This window comes from Neophocaena asiaeorientalis, unplaced genomic scaffold (assembly GCF_003031525.2).
Source record: "Neophocaena asiaeorientalis asiaeorientalis breed wild unplaced genomic scaffold, Neophocaena_asiaeorientalis_V1.1 scaffold7, whole genome shotgun sequence".
NCBI classification, from domain to species: domain Eukaryota; kingdom Metazoa; phylum Chordata; class Mammalia; order Artiodactyla; family Phocoenidae; genus Neophocaena; species Neophocaena asiaeorientalis.
The window spans coordinates 7,529,047-7,538,045 of NW_020185337.1; the positions used below are offsets into that span (position 1 = coordinate 7,529,047).

The 8,999-nt window shown below is 44.0% G+C and overlaps 1 pseudogene; it reads left to right on the forward strand.

Moving 5' to 3' along the window:
* The first annotated feature begins 3,038 nt into the window (after positions 1-3,038).
* Positions 3,039-8,999, forward strand: part of LOC112393687 (transmembrane 9 superfamily member 1-like) — an 8,118-nt pseudogene continuing 2,157 nt past the window's right edge.

Here is an 8,999-nt window from a genome sequence, read left to right on the forward strand (position 1 = left end):
TGTACAGTGCAGACTGGCCTTTGTGAAAGGATCTGTTGTGATGCTGGATTCTTAAGATGATCAATTTTAGAAGAGGACAAATGGCGCATTCAAATCTGCAAAGGATTCCCTATCTATTGCTGCATAACAAACTACCCAAAACTTGGTAGCTTAAACCAAGAACAGTCATTTACTTTGCTCACAGATCTGTAACTTGGGTAGGGCTGACAGGGGAAAGCTCGCCTCTGCTCCACGTGACTTAGCTAAGGGCTGGGGGATGGGTTTCCAAGACAACACATAGATGTCAAGTTGTCCATGGCTGTCAGCTGGGAGCTCAGGCGGGGCTGAGGCTGCAGGCTTCATATCCTATGCAGCGGGCCTGACTGCTCTCCTTAGAAAGGCCTACTGGCAAGGCTGGTCCTTGACTAGTATTTGGGAATTTGGATTTGGGGAGGGTGCTCACCTCCCTAACTGATAAGAGTGGCTCTCTGTGCTTAAATTGTTTATACAAACAATGTGGTTTATGTTAAATACCAGCCTCCTTCTGGGGGTCTAGAATCTTGGGACATGCTAGGCAGAGGGTGCCTACATGACCAGCCCACCATAAAAACCTTGGGCACTTTGTCTCTTAGCCCTCCTGTGTAGATGCCATTTCACACGCGTGGTCACAGCTCATTGCTGGAGGAATTCAGCGCGCCCTGTGTGACTCCACAGGGAGAAGACTCCAGAGACTTGTGCCTGTTTCTCCTGACTTTGCCCCGCACACCTTTTCCCTTCGCTGATTTGGCACTGTATCCGCTCATATAATAAATCTTAGTCGTGAGCACAACCATATGCTGAGTTCTGTGAGACCTCATAGTGAATCATCAAACCCGGGGGCGGCCCTGGGACCCCCGACACAGTTCCTCTTCATGTGGGCCCCTCCATGAGGTCTGGACCGCCTCATAGCACGGTGGCTAGGTTCCAAAAACAAGTATCCCGAGAGAAGGGTCCAGGTGGACCTCACCTCAGAAGTCACGTGGCATCACTTCTGCCCATTCTATTAGTTGAGATGTTCATAAAGGCCCACCCAGGTTCAAGGGGAAGATACACAGACTCCTCCTTCTGATGGGGGTGTGGCAAGGTTCCAGAAAAGGATGTGGATGGAAATACTGTTTAAGCCATTTTTGGAAAATAAAATCAACCATACCCTTAAGAGCTCCTGCACCTACATTCCCTTTGATATGTCTCTGAATACCTTCGGGATAGGTTTCTCAGTTTGAGACCACTGGTACAGTGAATAAAAACATCGGCTTTTGAGTCAGAAAGACTGGATTTGAATCCTGGCTCTGTCACTTCCTGCCAAGAGAGCAATGCCCATTAGCCATTACCAAGCACACATACTCCTTAAAGTTCTAAGGGTTTAGGAACGGTTGCTTGAGGCCCAGAGTCCAGCTGTGAAACTTTGAGAATTTACTAATTTACTCATTCAACAAATATTTATTGAGTGTCTTTTACGAGTTGGCACTGTGTGCGTGCTAGATGTTCAATGCTCAGCAAAATTGACCCAGTCCTCATGGACCTTACAGAAGAGGAAAAAAATGAATCAAATGATCACACAAATGAGTGAAGCTCCATAAAAGGACAGCCCAAAGCACTAACTCCACCAGAATATAAGCTCCACGAGAGTTTTGAGTATTTTGTTCTCTGATGTATCCCTACCGCCTAGAAGGTGGCCTGGCATATATAAAGTGTTAAATAAATATTTGTCAAATGAGTGAGTGAATGAATGAATGGATGAATGAAAGCTATGAGATTACTTCTTGAAGGGTTAGTGTAAATTCTTTTAGGAAGTGCTATACTGGCTGATGTTAAAGATAAACTCCACTTTCTTAGCTCAAATTCTAGTGAATGAATTTGTATTACCCCAACTCTCAAGAGACTAATTTATGCAACAGGATATACTTTTTATTTTTGTAGTGGGAGACATACCTGATTTAGTATTTCTCTAGGAAGCACCCAAAAAAACTCCAAGGGAAACTATCTTTGGTATTACTACAATTCTGCTGAGTTGAGCAGTAGTTAGAGACCTCTCGGGGAGCCAAAGCAATTATCAGAAGGCTAATATAGAAGAACCTGGGATCAGTAAAAAGGAAACTACATAGGTTTAAAGGACATTCACACAAGTCACCCATACAACTTACATAAAACCACTTTCCTACTAGGCACACCCCTGTGTAGATCAAATTCTCCCCTCTCTTGGTGGTGCTGAAGAATCACAGCAAGTCACATTGTTAGAATTATTCCTTTTCCTAGATTCCAAGCTAGGAACTAGACCTACATGAAATTTCAGGGCCCTATTTTTTTGCTTTGAGCTGTCTGTGAACCTATTCTCATCAAGGCAGCTGTCTTCTTGAGTTTGTGCCAATTTTACCTGCCTCCCGGTTCCTGGCATCCTTTGAAATCAAAAGTCTATTGAAGGGGCTTCCCTGGTGGCGCAGTGGTTGAGAGTCCGCCTGCCGATGCAGGGGACACGGGTTCGTGCCCTGGTCCGGGAAGATCCCACATGCCGCGAAGCGGCTGGGCCCGTGAGCCATGGCCGCTGAGCCTGCGCGACCAGAGCCTGTGCTCCACAACGGGAGAGGCCACAGCAGCGAGAGGCCTGCGTACCGCAAAAAAAAAAGTCTATTGAAGGTATTTGTTGGTGTAGGGGAGCAAAATTCACCACCCCAAAAATTTCTCTTTGGCATTATTTTGAGCTGAACACAATCAAGGCCCAAAAGACTCAGGAAGAACCCTTGATCTTCCCCCTAACTGCCTAAAGGATGGAGATAGAGGACCAGTTCCTGGAAGGGAGCCTTCACCATAGGTAACTATTGTATGAACTAGGTGTGCAGACAGGGAGGAACCTGGCAAGGTCTGTTTGTTAAAATTCCTCTCCATGTCTTGTTATCTCTGCATGGCCCAGCAAACATTTGTTCACCAAACATTTGCTTTTCCATCTCCATGTCAATTTCCTTCCTCCCCCTTTGAGATCCCAAACCACCACTCCCAACATCCTCTTTTGTCTTTAACTGAGGATGGTCTTTAAGGTGAGGGTTTCGGTCGTTTTGGCAAGCTACTCACTTCTGGGTCTCTCCCTTGTATGCATGTTATTAAACTTTTGTTTGATTTTCTCCTGTTCATCCATCTCATGTCAAATTAATTCTTAGACCAGCCAAAAGAACCTAGAAGGGTAGAGGAAAATTTCTTCCTCCCTGACATATACCTCTTATAGGAAGTCCTCCGAGCCTCCATCTGCTGTCTCTGGGTAATGTGTCTATTTCTGTATGGACGTGCATGTGTTTCTGTGTGGCTCTCCATGCATCTGCATTTAGGTATACCAGCAAAGTCTTGTGCTTTACTTCACAAGCCCAGTGAGGCCATTCACCTCACTGTTTTAGCACATCGCCCAGCAAGGATGCATACTTATACATATCTGCGTGTTGAGAGTATATACACATATTTGCTATCACAAGTCCTCCGGGGACACTTGGAGGACTGCTGGCTCCCCTGAAGTGAGAATCTGCTTAAACCAGATGACAGGCGAGTCAAGGGGGAATCTAGAAGACTAGGCCCTGCTCGGACCCCGGAGAATCTGTTATTTGCTGAGCCAGGAGAAAAGAAAGGAATGAGTTAATGTGAGTGCTGGCAAGTCTCAGAAGAGTATTTTGCTCACAAAAACTGAAAATAGCATGTCAAAGTAGGACATTTGAGCCTTATGGAAAAGAATTAAAGAGTATTTTGTAACAAAATGCTGTTAGGAAGGTAGGGAATCTCTACAGACCCATGTGGGTCTGTAGCACTATGGATCCAGAGGGTCATTTTTAGCTCATGAAACATAATAAAGTTAATTTCCTAAAAATGAAGATTTCCCCCACCTGCTTTTGTAATACGGGTGTCCTTAGTCACAGTCTACCATGTCACCAGATAGGACAACAAATTATTTTCTTTAAGCAGCGGTGCTGTGGAACTCTCACAGACACTAGAGCTCCCAATAATTTTCCTGTGAGTTCTGGGAAATCGTGTCAACAGAGCAGCAGGGAAAGAATGAGAAGCTGCGGTTACCTTGAATGTTCTGGACTTAGGACTTCAGAGGTCAAGGTATTGGGCTTCCTGAAACACCACCGCCAGTCCTGCCCTTCCTTCCCTCCTCCCTCTGAGACTGGGCTTTGCATTCTCAAGAGTGCTGAATGCATCTTGAATTGAACCTTTCCTTAAAAAAAAAAACAACCCTAAAAACATTTTCATCACCATGTATGAATTGCCTCTCACGACATAGTCATGTTACATCAGAGCTACTGCTTATCCACACGGTGCTTTCAGACACATTGGAAAAGGCATCCCTTACACTTTATCTTCATCTATTAAACAAGTTGTCTTAACATACTGATTTTTTTTTTAAATAAGACCCTTTTGCGCCAGCTGCAGGAAAATTATCTGTGATGTCTAGGATGTGAACAGAGCCCTTTTAGAGTTAAAACCACAGGCCCGAAAACCAAACAATTTGATTCAAACTCTAGCTCTGCCTCTTCCAGCAAATTGCTGAACTTTTCTGAGCACTAGGTTTCTCCTGTTTGTAAAATGGGGATAATATACCTGACAGTCAAGCTCGTTATGGGGATTAAATGAAATGCTGTGTGTAAAGCACTTGGTATGATGCTCACCAAACAGTATGGGTTGGGTACTTCCCTGGTGGTGCAGTGGTTAAGAATCCGCCTGCCAGTGCAGGGGACACGGGTTCCGGCCCTGGTCCGGGAAGATCCCACATGCCGCAGAGCAACTAACCCCGGGCGCCACAACTACTGAGCCTGAGCTCTAGAGCCCGTGAGCCACAACTACTGAGCCCACGCGCCTAGAGCCCCTGCTCCGCAACAAGAAAAGCCACCGCAATGAGAAGCCTGTGCGCCGCAAGGAAGAGTAACCCTCGCTCACCGCAACTAGAGAAAGCCCACGCAGCAGTGAAGACCCAACGCAGCCAAAAATAAATAAATAAATAAATAAATAAATTTATTTTAAAAATAACAAAACAGTATGGGTTGTATGAAAAGGACAGGAACACACATATTAACAGCACACATGGTGTTAATTAAAAATAGGTTATCAGGGGGAAACTTAAAAGCATAGAAGTAACGAGTGTTGATGGGTCTCTGAGGTCCCATCGTGCCCCAGAGAGGTGTGTGGGACTCAGCATAGGAGGCAGACACATCATGGAAAGATCCCGGGAGAGGTGTTCCATGCCTTTAGTGCTCTACACACATTTAGAGAAAGAAGCACGGGAACATCTAGGTAATTCTGTAGTAATGGCGCTTCCTGAGCCATGAAACAGACAGCCATGTTAGAACGGGGAAGCTTCCAGGCTCAGCCTCCAGCATCAGGCTATTCCTCCCTTTTTAAAAAAATTTTATTTATTTTATTTATTTATTTTTGTCTGTGTTCGGTCTTCGTTGCTGCACGCGGGCTTTCTCTAGTTGCAGCGAGCAGGGGTGTGCGGGCTTCTCACTGTGGTGGCTTCTCTTGTTATGGAGCATGGGCTCTAGGCGTGCAGGCTTCAGTAGTTGTGGCACGCGGGCTCAGTAGTTGCAGCTCGCGGGCTCTAGAGTGCAGGCTCAGTAGTTGTGGCTCACAGGCTTAGTTGCTCCACGGCATGTGGGATCTTCCCGGACCAGGGCTCGAACCCATATCCCCTGCATTGGCAGGCAGATTGTTAACCACCGTGCCACCAGGGAAGTCCCAGGCTCTTTCTTCCTTAGTTCACTCTGACCAACTGAGCTGTCTTCTTGCTACAAAAAGGGGAGGAAATGAGCTGCCACGGCCATGTGATTTTCTTTCCTCTGAAAGCATCACACAAGAAAACATGTGAGGAATCAAGCATTTGCTGCCCATGGCAAGGGTTGAACTCAGCTTTTCCAGTTTCTAAGGCCAGAGAGCTTTCCACTTGGCCGTGTTGCTTCCACTAACAAGTCAGCCTAGAAATCATTCAGAGTGTAACTGAAACTAATTCCAAATCTCTTACAGTCATAAATTGAAAAGGACATGAGAGATAATATAATTCAATCCGACATCTGCAGACAAAAGTGAGACTCAAAATGGGCATTTATTAGGTTACCAGTATGAAGTGGCAGAGTCAGGCCTGAACCTTCATCTTCCAAATCCCATTTCCTCTTAAACTGCAATAAAGTACAATGTAAACTTGTTTAGCACACAAGTCACATAGATCCTATTAAAAAGGGCTTTGTGGCTTTAATCTACAAAGTTTGAGGAAAAGACAACAGCTTCCAGAGTAAACTGAGAGAGTAGCAGAGCCAAAGATGATTGATTCATTTTGTTCAAACCCTTGGAACCTCCTAAATAAGAAAGGAAAGCTAGATAATTCAGCAAATAATGATCAAGAGAACACTACTTATTAACATCTATGAGATGTAGTCAAAGATTTATTCAGAGGAAAAGTCATAATCTTAAAACCTTTTTAGCTTAAGAATGAATATGAAGGAAGCGACTATTCAAGAAGACTAAAAAAAGAATAACTTTTAAAATCTAAGGAAAATAGAATTTAAAATGAAAGCAGAATATGATGATGTTGAAAACAAAGTCAGTGGCATTGATTGTTGGGAGACAGTGCTCCCATGGGTGGCTTGCATTTCTGCACATCTCAGGAGCAGACACACTGACTACATTTGTCCTAGACTTATCTTTTCAAGGAGGTTTGTGTAGCAAACAGCTTGGGAAGCTAGAGGGAGTGCCCCTACCTGGAGCCAAGGGCAGGCGTTCTTACTTTCCTTATGAAAGAGTTGGGTCTGCTAAGCTTAGGATCTGGATTCCTCTCCTCCAACCTACTACGTGAGAAAGCATCACGCGACCTCCATGGCAAGGACCTGTGGGAAGCGGCAAAAATGCTGATACTCTAGCTGTCTTGGACCTGAGAGACTCACATGCTCTACCAACAGACTAACTAACCTGTTAGCTTGCAAATAGGATAAAATCTCAGACCCTTCGAAGGTCTTCATATTGATAAAGAAATCTAGAGCTGGTTCATCACAGAAAAGAGAAAACAGCTACAATAATAAATAATCCACTAAGTTAGACTAATCAAGGAAAAAGAGGAAAAATACAAATAAAGTTAGGAATTAGAAACTGGATTGACACACATATATAGGAAACTATAATTCTCTTTTTTTTTAACTTTATTTATTGAGATGTATTTGACATAAAACATCGTATTAGTTTCAGGTGTAAAGTAATGATAATGACTTGATATTTGTATGTAAGAAATTTAAATTCTTGTAAAAGAATCATTTGTACAAATATGTATTCCTATTTTCAAAGTCTGAGTGAAATGGATCGTTTTTGAGGAAAATATAAAATATCAAAATTCATTCAAAAAGAAGCAGGAAACTTAAACAGGCCCATCTCATACCAGAAATTGAGAGGCCAAAGCCAAAGTCTTGGTCTACTTAGCAGATTAGCCATGTTCTCCCAGGACTTGTCTGCTTGCTTTTTCCTGGCCATCGATCAAAGGTGGATACCTCAGCCGGCAAGGCCGGTGTGTGTCTCTGGCTGGAGTTGAAAGTGGAGGTGAAATCTGCCAGTCTTGACTCCAAACATTACGATGTGATAAAATGACCTAACAAGTCACACTTTTTTCACTGGAGAAAGGGGTGGGGGGGAGGGAATAATTTTTATTAAATAATACACACACATATTTCTTATGAACCCTATCCTTTAAATCTTATGCCATTTTCTTTGTTTATAAAATAATACCTTTGCCCTGGAAATGCCGGCTCAGAAGTGACTGATTTTGATTGGACAAGGACAGTAAGATCACCAGAAAGAGTCTTTTGGTGCATGTCAGTGCCTTTCTTGGGTTCAATCTGCTACCATGTACGATGGCCCTTGCCCGGACACTCCACCCACTACAATAAAGCAGTGGTTCTCCAACCCGCAGCGTCAGCATTACCCAAAAACTTGTTAGAAATGCACTTTCTCAAGCCCCATCCCAGATCTACCGATTCACAAACTCTGGGGGTGGTACCCAGGAGTCTGTGTTTCAACAAGCCCCTCCCCTCTGGGTGATTCTGATGCACAGACAAGTTTGAGAAGTGCTGTAATAGACCTCACTCAAGTCATCAAATTTAGCATCTATCAGAGCCCACTTCCTGTTGGTTGCACCAAAACGACTCAGAAGGAAAAAATTCCACTCTTTTGCAGCCCCCCTCTCGCTATAAATAGTGAACACTTGCTTACCAGCAGCTGGAGTTCCGGCCCATCCTTGTCGGAGCTCTCCATCTCCGTCAGACAGCTGCTGCAGAACACCAATAGCCAAAAGAACAAGGATATTCAGCTGTGCTGGGGGAAAATATGACCATCTTTTAGGTCTCGCCCAATAAAGTCACAAAGCAGATTTGCAGTAGAAGTTTAGGAAAGGAAGGGGTGCCCCACTTTTTTTTTTTTTAATGAGCAAAGTTAAGATGGAACTAATACACAGCTACAGACCCTACTCCTAACTACATGTGAGATTTAAAGAGACAGCAAGATCTAATGCTGAGGCAACAAAACTGAAAGGACCAGAAACCTGAATCCTTTCCCTGTCTCGGTTACTAATTCACCACATGACCTTGGGAACATTACTTAAGCTTTTAATTCTTTACTATTCCTGTCTGTGAAATATGAGAGATAATAATCCCTCCTCCCCCCATCACAGATTGATGGGGAGATTCATTTCAACCTCCAGAAAAGAAGTTTTTAAGAGAAAAGAGCCACAGGCAGAGATGGCCCTAAGGTACCTCAGGCCAGTCTCACCCACTTCCTCCCAAACTCAGGGAGAAATTGGGGAAAAGCTAGGATTTTAAAGACTCCCTAGCTCATGCACATGAATAATCTGAGCTTCTAACCCAGCACTGACACCCGCAAGCAGGCAAACGGGGCCACTTCAGCCCTTGGCTTGTCCCTCTGATTGGGAGGGTGGGGAGAGGTGTAGGGTGTGTTTTTTTTTTTTTTTTTTT